The sequence below is a fragment of the Pan troglodytes genome, chromosome 6 (genome assembly GCF_028858775.2).
Source record: "Pan troglodytes isolate AG18354 chromosome 6, NHGRI_mPanTro3-v2.0_pri, whole genome shotgun sequence".
In the NCBI taxonomy this organism is placed as follows: domain Eukaryota; kingdom Metazoa; phylum Chordata; class Mammalia; order Primates; family Hominidae; genus Pan; species Pan troglodytes.
The window spans coordinates 121,455,350-121,471,444 of NC_072404.2; positions in this window are offsets into that span (position 1 = coordinate 121,455,350).

The following is a 16,095-nucleotide window of genomic DNA, read 5'->3' on the forward strand; positions in this document are numbered from 1 at the left end:
AAAAATTAGCCAGGCGTGGTGGCTTGCGCCTGTAATCCCAGCTACTTAGGAGGCGGAGGCAGGAGAATTGCTTGAATCCAGGAGGCGGAGGTTGCAGTGAGCTAAGATCTTGCCATTGCACTCCAGCCTAGGCAACAAGACTGAAACTTCCTCTCAAAACAAACAAACAAACAAACAAACAAATAATGAAGTTATAAATTTGGACTTACATTCTGGATTAGGGACTTGACATCAAGCACATCAGATATGATTTGATAATTTCTGTCAGGAATGCAATAATAAAATAGCTCTAAACTCCGTGGTCATTATAAATAGTAAACTCATGCTCCAAGCACTATAAAATGGGCATGGGCGCACTGTCTGCATCCCACTGGTTTCCTGTTACCCTACCTGCTGCCTCTTGCTTGACCATGGGCTGTTGACGGAAACTGAGGACTAAACTTATAAGGCCCACCAAGCTTATCTTGCCTTGCTTGCTTTTAGCCGCTTGCTTCTAGCTGATTTTAAAATCCATATAGCTAAATAATATATATCTGCCAGTAGCTTCCTTATAGATAACAACTCGAAGGCATTGCTCACCATGGTAACAGTTGTTTTTCAGGAAGTGGGGGTCAGCCCTTGTCCACTTCAAACCAGCTGAATGAATGTCCAGTTGATATGGACAGGAGACAGGGAAATATTGGGTAGAAGAGGGTGGTTCCCTGGCAAAGGCCCCACCCTAAAGCCTGGAAACCTGCAGCCTGGAATGAGAACAAGCATTCCTGTTTTCATGCCCAAATGTTGCCTTTTGGTCTGGAACGCCCCCTATCCTGTACTCATATAAACCCTAAGCCCCAGGCTCTACAAGCAGATAAGTAGACAAACGGCGTGGCAGAGAAGGAGAGTAAAGAAGGAGCATCTGAACATCAAGAGGAGTTTGGCTGGGGCAGTCAGAGAGGAGAGATAGGCCATTGGACAGCCAAACTCCAGGGAAAGGTCATCTTCCCACTCCATCCGCTTTCCGGCTTCCTGCTGACAGCCACCTCCACCACTCAATAAAACCCCCACATTCACCATCCTTCAAGTGTGTGTGTGATCTGATTCTTCCTGGACACTGGACAAGAATCCAGGTACCAAGACGGCACTGAGCTGTTTAACATTTAAGCCATCTGCGGATGGCAGAGCTAAAAGAGGACTGTAGCTCATCCACTGGGGCTTCAGGAGTTGCAGGCTCCTACCCCTAGACACCACTGGTGGGCTGGCGCCCAAAAGCGCTCACCCTGATTCCTGCACCTGCCTGTGTGCTCCCTCTCCCGTAAAGGGTTTGAGCACACACAGTGGCTGAACAGACGAGCCACACCCTTGTTGCATGTCCTGCAAGGAGGTTCAGGGAAACCTCCCGTTTCACAGTGGGTGACCTTTTGATGTTGGAGGGCCAAAAACTCCACCCTCAGATCACGCTAATGATCTCATTTTGTTAACGTGCATCCTGTTAAGAGCCATGAAGCTTGACTACACTTGTGCAGGTCACTCATTGCCTTGTTTTCCCTTACTCCAGTCACCTTTCCCCATGCCTCGGACCACCTTGCTACTCTACCCCATAAATATCCATAAAGCCTCTTCTACGGGGAGGCAGACCTGAGAGGCATTCTCTAGCTGCTCACTTAGCTGCCTCAAGAATAAAATCTTTTCTCCACTGCCAAACTCATCATCTCAGTGATTGGTTTACTGTGTAATGGGCAGAATGTGCCTGGCCACTATCATGCTCACATCTACTTTCTCAATACACTAACTCTGAGGTAAGGAAGGCATATCTTAGTTCCCGAGTTCAACAGATGGGGAAACTGAAGTTCAGGAATACTTCAGCTTTGGAAGCACCGCAGAGACTTAGCAAACGGGTTTTCTTTCAGTGCTTAAGTCCTCACTTTCCAATCTCTGTAGCCCTGCTCGTGACACAGTGGACATTGTGCATTTGCTTGTCTCGCATCTAAGGGAACACTGATTTACTTATTTATTTTGAGACAGGATCTCAGTCTGTCACCCAGGCTGGAGTGCAGTGGCACAATCATGGCTCGCTGCAGCATCAACCTCCTGGACTCAAGTGATCCTCCTGCCTCAGTCTCCCGAGTAGCTGGGACTATAGGTACATGCCACTATACCTGGCTAATTTTTTTTTTTTTTTTTTTTTTTGAGACAGAGTCTCACTCTGTCGCCCAGGCTGGAGTGCAGTGGCACCATGTCGGCTCACTGCAACCTCCATCTCCTGGGTTCAAGCAATTCTCCGGCCTCAGCCTCCTGAGTAGCTGGGATTGCAGGTGCCCACCACCACACCTGGCTAATTTTTATATTTTTAGTAGAGATGGGGTTTCACCATGTTGGCCAGGTTGGTCTTGAACTCCTGACCTCAGGTGATCCGCCCACCTCGGCCTCCCAAAGTGCTGAGATTACAGGCGTTAGCCACCATGCCCGGACTACCTGCCTAATTTTTTGATTTTTTTTTGTAAAGACAGTGTCTTACTTTGTTGCCCAGGCTGGTCTTGAACTTCTGGGCTCAAGTAATGCCCACTCCTTGGCCTCCAGAAGTGATGGGATTATAGGCATGAGCCACCGTGCCCGGCCTGGGATGCTACTCTAAATGCACATTCATTCTAGCTCCCAAACTACTTTTTTTTCGCTATTTCTAAATCAAAATGCTTTTCGACATTGCTATGTGGAAACTGTGGGTTGTATAAAGTTATAAAGAATAGTTTAATAAGAAATTACACCCAAGAAAAGTATAAAACACATTACAATATAAATGTGACCTGGCACTTAGAATAAACATTTGCTTTGCAATACTCTCATTTTTTTTTTCCTAGAATTTAAATGAGACTTTTTTGGAACCAGATTTTTAAAATAAACAAATGAACAACTGTCCCTAAGAAACCTTAGCTGACACCTTTTTTGTTTCTGTCTTAAAGTTCCCAGCCAAGGTTTTCAAAATCTTTCCCCGGACCTCAGAACTGCTGGAAGTGGTGCAGTGCTGACTGACAGTTTGTTGACAAGAGAGGCAACACTTCACACTTCACTGGAAAGCATAAAAGCGTGCTCCAGGTCATTAACTGAGACTTTTAAGAGGAACTGCTTGCTGCATTATGATAGTGGGATTCAGGAACATTTCTTTGCAATTCTTACAGTTTTGTTGTTTTTTCACAAAATGGAATTCAAATGCACAGAATGCAATTAATAAAAATTCTTGATTCATGGCACACTATCATCATTGGCCCGTGAATGGCCTTATTTTACTTTATATCACATTTAATAATGAACACCTGGTAAAACCAAGGCCCAACCAAGAACTAGAATATCACCACCATTTTACCTTGACCTAAGGGAAAGGGAAGGGCACCCACTCTATCTCTGCCCTCTGGCTCTCTCACATAGGTTACTCTTCTAAATCTGTTGTTTGTCATTCCTTTGCTTTTTAAAGATGAGTTTTACCAAATATGCTTGAACATCTAAATCATATGTAATTGGGTCTTCTCAGGTGATAAAAGTAGTATCACCCTGTATATAGTCTTCTCTAGCCTGTTCTTTTCACTCAACAGTGTTTCTGAGACATTCATGTGGTTGGTAAAGCTGTAGTTCCTTAATTTTCACCTCTGTATTATAGTCCCTTGTGCAACTCTACTAAAATTTATATTTTTTCCTGCCAATAGATATCCGAGTTGTTTCTATTTCTTTCTGTAAGACAAACTTTTTTGCTTAGAACAATCTTCTGTTTCATATTAGGTGCTAATGTTTCTCTTGGGTATATAACTGGATGAGGAGTTACTGGGTCTTCAGGCATGAACAACCTTATCAGGTAATGACAAATTATTTTCCAAAGTGGTTATATTAATTTACATTTCTACCAGGAATGTGATCACATTGATTCACATTCCCTTCAAACTCAATATTGTCACACAAAATTTTTATCAATAGGTGTAAAATGGTATCTCTGTGGTTTTGACTTCCATTTCCCTGATAATGAGGTTCAACAGTGCTTCATGATTTTTAGCTGTATGTATTTTTTCTTCTGTGAAATGTCTGTTTGAATCTTTTGCAGTTTTGCTAGCTTTTCCCTCTTTTTGTTTGTAGGAATCCTTATCTATTCTGCATGCTAATCCTTTGTGCTATAATAACTTCAGTTGGAATTTTTCTTCTATTTCTTTAAAATATTTTTTGATGACATGTTTTGGTGACTAATTTTAACATATCTGAATTTGTGAATATTGTTTCTTACGGTGAGCATATTTTTGTGTGTTATTTAGGAAATCCCTCCCTGTTCTAAGATGAGAACAATATTAGCTTATTTTTCTCTAAAAGTGAAAGTGTGCTTTTAACACGTAAACTCTTAATCCTTCTAGGTTTGATTTTTGTATATGGTGTGAAGTAAGATCTGATTTCATTTTTCCACATGGATAACCAATTTTTGAGCTCCATTTATTATTCAATCTTGCCTTTCTCCAGTTCTGTACTTCCAGCCTGTCTTAAAAATTCAAATATGCATGAGTCTGATTCCTGGCCCTCTATTTCTATCTATCAGTCAGTTCATTTATTCCTGCACCAAGACCACACTATCTTAATTAGTATAACTTTATAAAAAATCATAATGTCTGCTAGAATAATTCTCCCCTTTTAATTTTTCTTCAGAAATACCTTGGCTATCCTTGACATCTGCTCCTTAATATATATTAGAATTAACTTCTCATGTTCTATGAAAAATCTTTTGGGGATTTTGACTGTAATTCATTACATCTGTAGATCAACTTGGAGAAAATTCATGTGTTTATCATAAGAACTTATGATTCATAAAAATGGGATCTTTGTCCATTTAGGTATTCTTTAATGCTTTTTGCTAAAATTTTATAATTTTTTTGTATAGATTTTACAAAATCTATAGGTTTTTTACCCTAGAACTTATATAGTTTGGTGATATTCTACATCAATAATGTTGATATTTGTTTTTATTTTTTATTTTTATTTTTATTTTTTTTGAGATGGAGTTTTGATTTTTTTACCCAGGCTGGAGTGCAATGGCACTATCTCAGCTCACTGCAACCTCCACTTCCCGGGTTCAAGCGATTCTCCTACCTCAGCCTCCCGAGTAGCTGGGATTACAGGCACCTGCCACTGTGCCCAGCTAATTCTTTTTTTTTTTTTTTTTTTGTATTTTTAGTAGAGACGGGGTTTCACCATGTTGGCCAAGATGGTCTTGATCTCTTGACCTTGTGATCCATCCGCCTCAGCCTCCCAAAGTGCTGGGATTACAGGCATGAGCCACTATGCCCGGCAATATTTGTTTTTAAAAATAAATTGTGTTTTTAGATTGTGTCTGGTATAGAGAAATGAAACTGAATTTTTATATTGATCTTATCAAAATCATCTATTATGTCTAAGACTTTATTTTTAGATTCTTTGGGGATTTCTACTGAGAACTAAGCTCTGATTTTTTTTATCTTGCCCCAATTCCTATCTAAGGGGTCTGTGGAGTCATGTCCTACAAACCATAAATTCTCATCAGAAGGGTTTTATTTAACCCCGTATATCGTGGCTTACTTTCCAATCTGACTCTGGCATAACAAGGAAGAAAAGCAAAATATTTTACCTCAAAACATGTTTCTCTGCCATATCTTGAAATGGCCCTGCAAAGTCGTCCCTTGTGGGAAAAAATCCACATTCTATAGAGAATCCCTTTCCCCTCCTTTTCTTTCCTTCCTTCCTTTCCAGATCCAGGAGATAATCAACTAAGAGCCAGGCACCCTTTTAGGTCCTATAAGAAACATTTTACAACCTGCTCTCTCTGAAGTCTGCTATCTAGAGCTTACTCTGCACAATAAAACTTGGTCTCCACAATCCTTTATATTAACCTGAACATTTCCTTTCTGTTGATCCCAGGTCTTCAGATAAACTCAACCTACTGTCAACCAGTAAATGTTTAAATTTACCTATTGCCTGGAAGCTCCCCCTGCTTCGAGTTGTCCTGCCTTTCTGAACCAAACCAATGTATTTCCTAAATGTATTTGATTGATGTCTCATGCCTCCCTAAAACATATAAAACAAAGCTGTGCCCTGACCACCTTGGGCACATGTTCTCAGGACCTCCTGAGGGCTGTGTCACGGTCCATGGTCACTCATATTTGGCTCAGAATAAACCTCTTCAAATATTTTACAGAGTTTGACTCTATTAGTCAACACTACTGTAGACAATCATATCATCCACAAAAAATGATAGTTTTATTTCCTTTATTTCAATTCTTATGTGTTTATTTTCCTTATGGTGCTGCAAAACATCTCCCTAAAATGCTGACTTGAAATAATGAGGGCAGGCCTCTTTACTTTGGTCCTGATTTTCAAAGAAAAACTTTCAATGTTTTCCTACTGAGTATAATTTTTGTTGTAGGCGTTTTATTTAAGATTGGATCTAAAGAAGACTCAAAGTCCTGCACAACATTGCTTTAATTCCATTGGCCAGAACTTAGCCACACAGCTATACAAAGCTGCAAGGGAGGCTGGGAAATGTGGTGCTTTAGCTGGGTGGGCAAATGGAGTTCTGTTAATTTGATATAGAAGGAAAGAATGGCTATTTACTTGGTAATGAGTAGGCAGACTCTACCATATCTTTTGGATGTTGCCTAGAAACCAAGGTGGGCATTTAGGCTAGTGTCATATGGATATCTTGCAAGATATAAAAATGTCTTAGGCCTTTTCATGTAATTATAAAAACAAACAATAACATTACAAAAAAAAGTTGCAAAGGAACTTTCTTAGCTAGCCAGTCCACCCTGTCTACTTCCTGATCTCAGAACTCCATTTTTGCCAAAACTAAGACTCCCTACTTGTCAGGGAGAGAAGAGTAGAAACCACATCATGAAGATTTTCATGGCAAAATGAAAAATTGAAGTTTAAGCCAGTTTTAATTACCAGTGCTCTTTGTTACCTCACCACCCCTACTTCCTTGAACTTTGAAGGCATGAGGGAGGCATGAGACAGCAATCAAATACATTTGAAGGCATTTCCTCACCCTAGGAAGCCAAGACACCATACATGGTAGGGTTGTTTCCAGACAAATGTACAGGGAATCAAATAAGTGAATGCCCAGGTAGCGTATTTTCAAAATATACGTCTGCAGTCCTCCTCCCTTGCTATATACTTTCCCCCACACTCACTGCAATCTGGCCACACTGGCCCCTTTTCTGTTCCTCATTGTGATTTTAAAGTGTGGTAACTTAGTTAAGCTATAACTACATTTCCCAAAATTCCCATCTCCCGCCATTGGCAGTGGGCTGCAGAGAAAAGACTTGGAAAGTAGCAGAGGGGAGGCAGCCAGTAGGCTGTGAAGGTCAGTGAGGGCTGCCAGGCATGGCTGCTGCTCCTCCAGCTGCTGTCGGATCGCCTTTGTCCTGTCTGAGTCCTGAGCCAGAAACACACAGCTCTGCAGTGAAGGGCACAGGCTGCTTCTGTGGCTCCCCTGTATGATCAAGGTAGAAAACGGTGCATTCCAGTTTGTCCTTTTGAGTTCCTATTTGTTCTCGTGGGTTCCAACTTGCCCTCACAGATTCTAGTTTGTTCTCTCATTTCATGTTCAGCTTTGCTTCCTGACTCCTGGTCTTGCTGGTCTACTGTGACTTCAGATCCATCTCCAAATGCAGAGGCAACCACCTTCCATGGGTGTCCTCACCAGTTCCTGCAACTATGTGAGGCCTAATCCATGGAACCCCTTCACAACATTGTACAATAGCTTCATAGTAAGTATCACGATTTAGTAAGGCAGATCCCTCTATCACCTTCTCTAGGAGTGCCTTGGCTATTTGGGGAGCTATTTTTGCTCTTCCATAACAATTTTAGAATCAGCTTATTAAGATTTCCCCAAAACTGTAGAAATCTGATTGGAATTCAATTGAATCTGTAGATCAGACAAGAGAGTTTCACAGTTTTCTTAGTAATAATTTTGCACATTTTATTTTTATCTCTAGCTTCCTAATCTTTTTTTTTTACTTCAGATGATATATATATTTTAAGTTATATTTTATAACTGTTGTTCTTGTATAAAAACAGTTTTTATATATTGATCTTGTATTCAGGTATCTTTCCTTTTTTTTTTTTTTTTTTTTTGAGACAGAGTCTGACACTGTTGCCCAGGCTGGAGTGCAGTGGTGCGATCTCGGCTCACTGCAACCTCCACTTCCCAGGTTCAAGTGATTCTCCTTGCCTCAGCCTCCCAAGTAGCTGGGATTATGGGCACCTGCCACCAGGCCCTGTTAATTTTTTTGTATTTTTAGTAGAGACGGAGTTTCACTTTGTTGCCCAGGCTGGTCTCGAGCTCCTGACCTCATCATCTGCCCAACTCAGCCTCCCAAAGTGTTGGGATTACAGATGTGAGCCACCTCACCCGGCCTATTCGGGTATCTTTCTAAACTAATTCTAGTGGTTAGTGGTAGATTATTTTGGGTTTTCTATCTGGACACATAGTATGTGCTGATAACAGTTTAGTTTCTAATATTAGCTTTCTAATATTTACTTTTTTTCTTGTTCTGTTGTGTTGGCTAGGATCGTCAGTACAATGTTATTTCATTTTTACACATTCTATGAATATGGCCTCCCCTTCAATCAAATGTCTGCACTGCGTCGCTACTCATTCTTAAGCGATGAACTTGCTTATTTCACTGAGAAAACAAGTGTAGAGAGAACTTCCTTAGTCTAATCACCATACAATCTACAAACAAATCTTCCTTTAAACTTTTGTGTTTCCCTCCCAATACAATGAATGAATTGTGTGTGCTCTCGCCAAGATCAACCTTTCCTCTTGGGCACCTTCTTAAGGAGTTGGCTCTGCAATCACCCTGCCTCTCCTTCTTGTATCAGCATTTTTTTTTTCTATTTTAAAATGAATCAATCTTCTCAGGTTAAAAACACACTGTAATAGCTTAAGTCTTAAGTACACAAAAATGCGTCCCTTGATCTCACATCTTCTTTCAGCTATTCCAATTCTCTGCTCCCCTTTATAGCAGAACACCTCAAAAGAATCATCCATATCTGCTAGTTTTCACTCTCTCACCTACAAATTACTCTGTTGGACTACTGTAATGAAGTACTGTTGTTCCCAGAATTCCGCTGAAATAGCCCTTGTCAAGGACAATAACCTCTACAATGTCAAAGGCGATGGTTGATTCTCACTCCTTATCTTACTTAATCTCTCCGAAGTGTTTGACAGTGTGTGTAGTATAAATACATGGGGTTTGCTTACTCATTAATTTTTTCGAAGGGGTAAAGCATTTGGCTGTGATAAAATAAAAACTTCAGCCGAATTAAATTTAAAGGGGTTTAATGAGTAATGAACAATTTGCGAATCGGGCAGCCCCCAGAATCACAGCAGATTCACGGAGACTCAAGCGCAGCCACGTGGTGGAAGATTTATAGACAAAAAAAGGGAGGTGAGGTACAGAAAAGCTGGTTTGGTTGCAGGTTGGCATTTGCTTTATTTGAACACAGTTTGAACACTCAGCAGTATGTGAGTGGTTGAAGTATGGCCGCCGGGATTGGCCAAGACTCAGTGACTGTTACAGGCGCATACTCTTAAGTTAGGTTTCTGATCTTGTCTGCCTATTAAGCTAGGTTACAGTTCGTCCACAAGGACTCAAATATAGGAGTCTTCTCAGGCCATATTTAGTTCACTAAAACAGCTGTATGATACAGATAAGCCTTTGTTTAAACCAAATTTTTCTGTTATTTGCAACCAAATGCATTCCTCACTGCTTTATAAGTTTATAGAACCTGTTTTAAAAATCCCAACCAAATCCCAGCACTTTGGGAGGCTGAGGTGGGCAGATCATGAGGTCAGGAGATCAAGACCATCCTGGCTAACATGGTGAAACCCCATCTCTACTAAAAATACAAAAAATTAGCCGGGCATGATGGCATGTGTCTGTAGTCCCAGCTACTCAGGAGGCTGAGGCAGGAGAATCGCTTGAACCCAGGAGGTGGAGGTTGCAGTGAGGTGAGATCGTACCACTGCACTCAAGCTTGGGCAACAAAGTGAGACTGTCTCAAAAAAAAAAAAAAAAAAAAACAACCCAACCAAAAAACATCTATTATAAGAAGCAACATGGTACAGTGAGGGGGGAAACTGAATTTAGAGTCCAGATGTACTTCTCCTTTGGGACTAGCGTGGATTTTACTCCCACTCTCAAACTTACTACACTTCAGATCCTACAGCTACTACACTTCAGATCCATTGTGCTAAGAAGGAAGAAAACAATGGCTGAGATTGAGGTAACAGTGCATTTTCTCTACTAAGTCTTCCCTCCACCTGGCTGACTAAAAATGTAGTTTGGCAATTGAAAAAATAAAAGGGAGCTTCAACTTCAGCTTCCCAAAGGTTGGATTAGATGCACTTTCCTTATTTTTTCTATTAAGTGCAAGTAAAAACTTAATAGAAAACAAACCTAAGATGTCTCTGAAAGGCGGAGATGAAGGGAGACTGGCTAGGGACCTTGGAACCCAAGAAACAACATAGTGGTGAGTTGTCTGGATTTTCCTTTTGCCTTATAAATCCCAGACTTGGAGCTGAAGAAACTGGCAACATGTGAACAGCAATAATGCAGACAGAAAAAAAAAATAAAGTCCCAACAAAAGTTGGCTCTTCCTAGCTAAAGGACAAGGAAAAAGGCAACCTAGCAAGACAGAAAACTTTTAGGAAATAACTACTCTACCCTAGCCCAGCACCACAGGAAAAAACTATGGTTCCACCCACACCCACACCAGCAAAGGCCAAATGAACACCTCCACCCATGGAGGCTCTAATGAGGTGGCCCTCCCTCTTTCTCTCTGCTGGAGTGATGTCAGAAAAAGCCTGCAAAACAGAAGGCATAGAAAGACCCAGAGTCTCAAAATATAGTACCCGAAATGCTCAGGTTCCTATCGAAAATCACTCTTCATACCAAGAACCAGTTAGATCTCCAACGAAGGAAAAAAGACAGTGGATAACAACACTGAGATGACAGAGATATTAGAATCATCTGATAAAGCTTCTGAAGCAGTCATATAAAAATGCTTCAACAATGAGCTCACGCCTGTAATCCCAGCACTTTGGGAGGCCGAGGCAGGTGGATCACAAGGTCAAGAGATCGAGACCATCCTGGCCAACGTGGTAAAACCCCGTCTCTACTAAAAATACAAAAATTAGCTGGGCATGGTGGCATGCGCCTGTAGTCCCAGCTACTCGGGAGGCTGAGGCAGGAGAATTGCTTGAACCTGGGAGGTGGAGGTTGCAGTGGGCCAAGATCGTGCCACTGCACTCCAGCCTGGAGACAGAGTGAGACTCCATCTCAAAACAAAACAAAACAAAAATGCTCCAACAAGCAATCATAAACAGGCTTGAAGCAAATGAAAAAGTAGTCTCAGCGAATAAAAAGTCTCAGTAAATAAAAGGAGAACCAAATTTTAGAAATGAAAAATACAAAAACCGAAAATTCAAAGGATAGTCTCAACAGCAGAACAGAAGACACAGACGACAGCTCAGTAAATTGGAAGAGAGAGAAGAAAAATTATCCAATTCTGGCCAGGCACGCTGGCTCACACCTGTAATCCCAACACTTTGGGAGGCTGAGGTGGGCAGGTCACTTGAGGCCAGGAGTTCGAAACCAGCCTGGCCAACCCGGCGAAACCCCTCTCTACTAAAAATACAAAAATTAGCTGGGCATGGTGGTGCGTCCCTGTAGTCCCTAGAGCTACTTGGGAGGCTGAGACATAAGAACTGTTTGAACCTGGGAGGTGGAGGTTGCAGTGAGCCGAGACTGCACCACTGCACTGCAGCACTCCAGCTTGGGTAACAGAGTGAGACTCTGTTTCAAAAAAAAAAAAGAAAAAAAAATCTTAGCTTTGGCCTGTGGGGGAAAAAATAAATTACCCAATTTCTAGAGATAAAATGGACTGTTAAACCTGTATTACTGTAACAAAAACAACAAAAAAATCTAACTTTCACATCATTTGAGTCTGAGAGAGGAGAAATAGGGTAGGGTGGGGCCAAAAAAGTACTGGAAGAAATAATGGCTGAAAACTCCTTAAATTTGGCAAAAGACATAAACCTACAGATTCAAGAACTGAGCAAATCCCAAACAGGTAAACCTGTTTTGCTTAATGTTATCTTTTTTTTTTTTTTCATTTTCAATATATTGTTTCCTTATTTTACATGTGCTTTGGTTAACATATAAATTTAAAGGATAGAATAAGGTGATATACAAGGCAAACATAGTACATCACACTCAACAGATACATATTTTTAAGCATATGAAAAAGTTAAAACTTTTGACCATCAACTAGGTCAGAAAGCAAGTTTCAGCAAATTTCAAGGGTCTGATTATTGCAGAAACCACAATGTGATTACCTCAGTAGTCAATAAAAAAAAATTCCATATGTTTGGAAACATATTACTAAATAACTAGTACATCAAAGAATTATGGGAAATTTGAATGTATTTAGAACTATGATCAAAATACTGCGTATCAAAAACTTGTGGGATAAAGCTAAAGTAGTAGTTTGTAGAAAATTTAAAATCTCACATGTGTATATTAGAGGAAAAGAGTCTTGAAGCCAATGAAAAAACTAATGAGCTAAGTACCATCTTGAGTTAGGAAAAAAAGCAGCAAAACAGACCCAAAGAAAGTAGAAGAAAAGAGCTAATGATGACAAGAGTAGAAATTAAGAGAAATAAAACAAACATAAAAGAGCAAGGATCAATAAAGACAGACGTGATCATTTGAAAAGAGATCAAACTGACAAACCTCTGACAATATGGATGGAAAAAAGGAAGGCACAAAAATAATAGGAATGAAAGAAGGAACGTAAATGCAGTTGGTGTAGACATTAGGCATATAATCAACAGGCTATGATCAACTTCATAAGTTTGGAAATTCAGATGAAATGGAAAAATTCCTGGTAAAATATAACTGAATGAAGGAGAATAAAAAACTTGAATAGTTCTAAATCAAAAGGAAGACTGAATCAGTAACTTCTTTTTTTTTGAGACAGCGCCTCACTTTGTCACCCAGACTGGAGTGCAGTGCCGAGATCATAGCTCACTGCAGTTTTGACCTTTTGTGCTCGAGTGATCCTCCCACCTCAGTCTCCTTAGTAGCTAGGACTACAGTCATGTGCCACCATGCCTGATTAATTTATTTTATTTTTTGTAGAGACGGAGTCTTGCTTTGTTACTCAGACTGATCTTGAACCCCTAACCTCAAGTGATCCTCTTGCCTCAACCTCCCAAAATGTTGGGATTACAGGTGTGAGTCATGGTACCTGGCTCAATCAGTAATTTAAAAATAATCTTCCCACAGAGAATTCTAGGCCCCAATAGTATTACTGGTGAGTTCTATGAAATATTCAAGGAATGAAAAATTCCAATTATTTCAGAGTATTGAATAAGGGAAAACACTGCTCCAACTTATTATATGGGCTTGGGGGAAGAATATATGTTACTTTGTATAAGAGCCGCAAAAGCTACAAGACAGATGTCAATCTTAAATCTTTATGTTGACAATTACAAAACTTTATTGAAAGGCATAAAAGATATAAATGGAGAGATACACCATGTTCATAAATACAAAATACAAAAGGCTTTGTATTTATTGGTATTACTGGTATTACAAATATGACCATTCTCCTCAAATTGATCTTATAAACTCAATGCAGTTCTTTTCAAATGAAATCCCATGAAGGTTTTTAGGAACTTCACAAGCTGATCCAAAAATTCATAGGAGAGTATAGGGCTTCAAGATAGCCAAGACAATTGTGAATAACCTGAGTAATGATGGTGCTGTGGTGCTTATCCTATCAGAGAGTAATTCTTACTGTAAAGCTATATTTAGTAAAGAGTGGGGCTAGATATGGTAGTGGTAAAGAGCATATAGAAAGAACTACAAATAATATGGAAATCTGATATATGACAGAGGTGAATAAACTTTTTTTTTTTTTGAGCTCTGTCACCCAGGTTGGAGTGCAGTGGTGCCATCTTAGCTCATTGCAACCTCCGCCTCCCAGGTTCAAGCGATTCTTCTGCCTTAGCCTCCTGAGTAGCCAGGATTACAGGTGCCTACCACCACACCTGGCTAATTTTTGTATTTTTAGTAGAGACGGGGTTTCCCATGTTGGTTAGGCTGGTATCAAACCCCTGGCCTCAAGTGATCCACCTGTCTCAGCCTCCCAAAGTGCTGGGATTACAGATGAGAGCCACTGTGCATGGCAAGATAAACTTTTAAATAAAGGTGGTACTATGAACATTGGAGTATTGAAAATTATAAAAATTGAAGTAGACACCATGAATGTACAAAAATATAATCCCAAACTGCTTAATGACTAAAAAGTGAAAAACCATATTCAGAAGAAAAAAGGTTAATATCTTTATGACATTGAGGATTTCTTAATACAGCAAAATGCACCAACGGTGAAGAAGATACTTACCTTAATATTAAAATAAAGTTTGTTTTTTTATTTTATTTTTTTTGGAGACAGAGTCTTGCTCTGCCGCCAGGCTGGAGTGCAGTGGCACGATCTCGGCTCACTGCAACCTCCGCCTCCTGGACTCAAGCGATTCTCCTGCCTCAGCCTCCCAAGTAGCTGTGACTACAGGCACACACCACCACGCTCAGCTAATTTTTATATTTTTAGTAGAGACGGAGTTTCACCATGTTGGCCAGGATGGTCTCCATCTCTTGACCTGGTGGTCCGCCTGCCTCGGCCTCCCAAAGTGTTGGGATCACAGGTGTGAGCCACCGCCCCCGGCCATAAAGAACTTTTATATGACAAAAATCACAAAGTGAAAATGCAAGCCAGGAACAGAGAGAAGATATTTGCAACCTCTATAAATGTCAAGAGGTTAATACCAAGAATACATAAAGAGCACGTCAATTCAGCAGGAAAAAGCACCAAACAGAAAAATTTGCAAAGGATATGAATAGGCAGTACAGGGTGGTGGAAACCAAATGGCCAATAAATACAGGAAAGGACCACCAACCTAAATAGCAATCAGAGTAACATAAATTTTAAAGCATCAAAGACACAATTTCAAACTTATCAGATTGGCAATAGTCCAAAAACATCAAGTTATTGGCAATATGGAGCAAGAGGAAATCTTACTTATTGCTGGTGGGAGACTAACTTGTTATAGACATTTTGCTGAACAATTTGGAATACCTAGGTTACAATGGAAAACATGAACATCTCACATTCCAATAGTTCCCATTTCTAGTGATAGGTCTTAGAGAAGCCTTCACACACTGCAGAAGAATATTTGTGTGCTATTTTTAATAGTGAAAGGTAGGAAAAATGTAACTTTACCTCAGTAAGGAAAAGGCTTTATCTGTAATGTTTTATTTCCTTTAAAAAAAATCTGATGCAAAGCCAGGTGCGATGGCTCATGCCTGTAATCCCAGCACTTCGGGAGGCCGAGGTGGGTGGAGCGCCTGAGGTCGAGTTTGAGACCAGCCTGGCCAACATGGTGAAACCCCATCTCCACTAAAAATACAAAAATTAGCCGGGCATGGTGGCGAGCACCTGTAATCCTAGCTACTTGGGAGGCTGAGGCAGAAGAATCACTTGAACCTGGGAGGTGGGGGTTGCAGTGAGCTGAAATCGTGCCATTGCACTCCAGCCAGGGCAACAAGAGTGAAACTCCATCTCAAAAAAAAAAAAAAAAAAAAAAAAAAAAAAAAAAAAAAAAAAAATCTGATGCAACGCTGGGTGAGGTGGCTCACACCTGTAATCCCAGCACTTGGGAGGCTGACGCAGGAGGACTGCTTGCGCCCATGAGTTTGAGACCAGCCTGGGTAATATAGTGAGAACTCGTCTTTACAAAAAATGTTTTCAATTACCAAGCATGGTGACACGTGCCTATAGTCCCAGATACTGAGAAGGCCAAGGTGGGAGGATCACTGGAGCCTGGCAGGTGGAGGTTAACAGGGAGCTGAGATGGCGCCACTGCATTCTAGCTTGGGTGACAGAGTAAGACCCTGTCTCAACAAACAAACATCTGATGCAAATAAAGCATTTGTTAAATATTATTTTGTATACTTACCTATTAATCTGAAATACTATATG